The sequence below is a fragment of the Sinohyriopsis cumingii genome, unplaced genomic scaffold, assembly GCF_028554795.1.
Source record: "Sinohyriopsis cumingii isolate HCF-2022 unplaced genomic scaffold, ASM2855479v2 utg002967l, whole genome shotgun sequence".
Classification (NCBI taxonomy): Eukaryota; Metazoa; Mollusca; class Bivalvia; order Unionida; family Unionidae; genus Sinohyriopsis; species Sinohyriopsis cumingii.
In genome coordinates this window covers 126,560-130,517 of record NW_028316355.1, presented here as the reverse complement: position 1 = coordinate 130,517, position 3,958 = coordinate 126,560, and the positions used below count along the sequence as shown (strand labels likewise).

General features: G+C 39.6%; 1 pseudogene; it reads right to left on the bottom strand.

Annotated features, from left to right (window-relative positions):
* Positions 1-2,440: 2,440 nt before the first annotated feature.
* LOC149769942 (RNA-binding protein RO60 pseudogene) lies at positions 2,441-3,587 on the bottom strand (annotated as a pseudogene).
* Positions 3,588-3,958: the final 371 nt, after the last annotated feature.

Below are 3,958 nucleotides of genomic sequence, written 5' to 3'. Positions count from 1 at the left end.
GATGAACACCAGGAAGAGGATGGGACCCAAAACACTCCTTGAGGTATCCCACTAACAACCCGTGTTGGATCTGATGTTGCTACATCTGCTATAACTCTCTGCGATCTGTCTGTCAGGAAATCTCTGATCCATTTCTGGGTATTATCCTCGATGCCATAGTGGTCCAACTTACTGAGGAGTCTTTCATGGGAACCCGATCGAAAGCCTTACTGAAGTCAAGGATAGCAAGGTCATACTGCTTCCCTTTGTCTAAAGATTGGGCGGGCTCATCCACTAGGGTTATGAGCTGTGTTTCACAGCTTCGTCTGGCACAGAAACCATGCTGGCAGTACGTTAGATTGTTGAAGTGATCTTGGTGTTACATCATGTTGCTGACTATGATGCGTTCAAGTATTTTTCAGCAGATACATGTGAGATAGGTCTATAATTGCTGTCCTTGATTCTGTCTCCATTTTTGAAGATAGCTGTAACGTTTGCTGTTTTCCACACATCAGGGACATAACTTGTTGAGAGGCACTTCTGGTAAATATAACTCAAGTATGGTGCACACTCCTCTCTAGATCTTTCAGGATTTCATGTCTGGTCTGTGGCCTTATGTGGGTTAATTGTTCGCAACAAGCTGTATACATCTTCTGCAGTAACTTGGATGTCAGGCATTGGTGGGTAACGATCCCGATGTAGGCTTGATAGATCCTCTTAGTCTCTTGTGTGAAGACTGACTTGTATTGACGATTCAGTATGTTAACCTTTTCGGATGCCTCTGAATGTAGTTCCCAGTGTTCCTTGGGTGGTGCCACACCACAATTGTCTCTACTTAAGGACTTAATGTAGTCCCACAATCTCTTCTGCTTCATTGGTTGTTGTTCTTGATTTTCCATGTGTCATTTGCAGAAAGGTTATTTGCTTCACGTATGAATGATTCTTGTGATGATTTCAATTCTTCACGTATTTGGCCATAGTCGGCACTCCTGCAATGAAGACTTTACGAGCTGCTTTCTTCACTTTCATTTGTCGTAGGCTGGACTCTATATATACTGCTTCATGGTCAGCAATTCCTGGTATGCCATTATACTTGTTGATAAGTGTTTTGTAGTTTGTGAACAACAGATCTAGTAGATTTGAAGTAAATTCAGATACACGTGTTGCTGCATCAAAACCTGTTCCAGGAAGGAGTCCTTTATGATATTTAGTATTTGTTGGCATTGGACATTCTTTGTGGATGTTGGTAGTGGACACTCATTCTCCAAGTCAATATCTGCCAGGTTGAAATCTCCTCCTCGCCATATGTGCGAACCTCGTGGGATTCTTGTAAGGCATGAGTGAATCTGATCTAGGTAGTTTGGTTCGGTTAAGGATGGAGGTTTATAGAAGGCACCAAAGTATAGGTCTGATGCCCCTTTAACCTTGATTTTGACCCAAACTAACTCAAAGTTATTCTTTGCCTTAAGTTCTTCTGGTTCGCATCTGAAATACTGGTCTGATACTAGGATAAATACACCGCCCCATGGGATCCCTAGGGACAATCTTTGCAGTAGGACATGAAATTTGCTTGGAATACTTCAGATGAATTTTTTGGGTTCGATGCGTATGATTCAGATAACAAAAGGCTACATAGACAGAGGAGAACAAGTTTGTTCCTACAGACTGGTCCTTTTACCTTCGACATATTTATTTTTAGAGTGGTAATGAGGTCGGTGCAGAGCTATAATTTTGGACCATCCTTAATCAGTACTGCTTGTGTATTATTTCATCAGATGGGAACGTCAGGGTAAATATTTTGTGTATGATGAGGGTAAGGGTGATAAAAGATAAGCTAATGGGGTGTAACAGGTTCTAATTTATGATATATATCAAGTCCAAAAACGCAAAGAAAAGAAAGCGGATGTTTATCATTTAGGGTTGCATTGTGGGATTTGCTGGTGGGTAACCAGCGCAGATTAACAGAGAATACCTTAAATTTTAAATAGAAAATAGTTTGAGCAAGGATACTATCATGCTGTGTTTTAGGATATGTTTCCCAATACCAGAGAAGTGGTGTTATTTTATAGGACCTGGCCTGATTTTGTGGATTTGTTGAAAAGAGTCGTGAGCTAGAACAGGAAATGACCGACGCCCGCCATTTTAGATCTTGCTCTGGTTAGTACAGCAGACAATTTCCTTCTCAATAGTTTGCTGTATATTGGTAGGACATTTGTAAACAAAAAATAGTCACTTAGAACACATGATATAGATAACATAAAAAACAAAGATTTAACAGGTATGCGCAAAACTTTATATATACAGGAATATGAAATTATACATAGATATGAAACTTTAATACATAGATATGTGCAAGTATATTGCTTCAGCATAAGGAACAACCTATAAATCCATATGTCCATCAGATGTGTGTATCACCCTTGTGGTATGAATGCAGAGGATTATATTTAATGTTTTGAATTTAGCCAATAACAATAAAATTGTGCATGATTTAAATGGCCCCTGAATCAAATCCAGCGATATCCAACATGTTGATGTCGTCCGGATCAGCAATGGCGAATCCGTTTGAAGACATGCCGACCACAATCAATTTAGCATTCTTGATCTTTCTCTTTATTCTGTAGTCCTGAATGGCCTTGTAGGGATGGACCTCTCCAAAGCGTGTCTCAATGTGTGTGTACGCAGTGAAAACATCACACTTAGTTTTCTTTTCCATTGCATATAGCATGAAAAGAGCACTATTATTAACACCTAAAGGTATCTTCTTGAGTTTCTCAATGACCTCATTATGGTTTTCTTCTTTTGTAAAATGACCATGACGAAGTTCGTGTGAGAAGGCAAAAACCTCACAATCTTTTTCAGTTCGAATGGTAGCCTTTATCATGGTTGTTGCAGCATCGCGGCAAGTGAGGCTCTGCGCTCCCATACATGGCTCGCTCATGGTCACAAACATCTATAGCTAGCATATATCGCTTCCCAGTCGGTTCAACAACTTTAAAGGACAAGTAAAAAGCACTGTCCAACGCAGCCATCACCTTTTCATTAGGTTTCCACTTCAGGTGTCCCTTTTCACCATGTCTCATTTTGTACAGGTTCAAAGCCATACGTTCATTGAAGGGGTGAACTCTGGGTTTTTTATATATATCAATTTCAATGTTTTTCCTCCTTCAGCTTTTGTCTAATTTTTTTCTCGCACTTGGAGCCGACATAAGAAGACCCATTGACGTCATCTTTCCAATGTTACGGACCATTGCAGTTATCGGCATCTTCTGCAAATGGGCTTCACAAACTTCTTTATAATTGAAGAGAGGGGCTGGAACATGCTCACGGTCAATAATGTGCTCCTCAATTGGTTGTATCATCATTTTCTCATCTGTACATTTTCTTGCTTTTTCCATTGCCTCCAAGAGTTCAATGATATGATGCAGATTTGCATCATTCACAAGTTCATCTTGTAACTTCTTTGCCTCCTTAAGTCCTTTGATAACAAACCTTATGATGACTTTCAAACAATCATTTTTCAGTTTGATGTGTGACAGACGGAACAAATCTCTGTGCGACTAATTTTCACGTTTATTATACTTTGTGATGCGCGAAGTCAATAGCATTGGGTCCACTCCTGCAAGTTCTTCATACCACTAGGCTCTTTTGTGTTCTCTTACCCAACCGGTCCCATTGCTCTCAACATACTCGACGAACATGAAAAGATGAGTGGAAATTCTGCAGACTTCATTCAGGCAATCATATATTGCTATCTTGGTTTCCGGAACATTTGATCTTGCACATATGGCCAAGCCAAATATCATTGGTCCTTGCTTTGCATCTCTCCAATCCACACTTTATTTTCGTATCAATTTTCACAAGATCTTGTCCTTTCCCATCAGAATTCAAACTGAAAAGGAAACGTAAATGAAAGTAAACAATTCTGAATATTCTAATCAAAATTCCATTCTCTGGTGTCTTTATCGTTCGTTTAAAT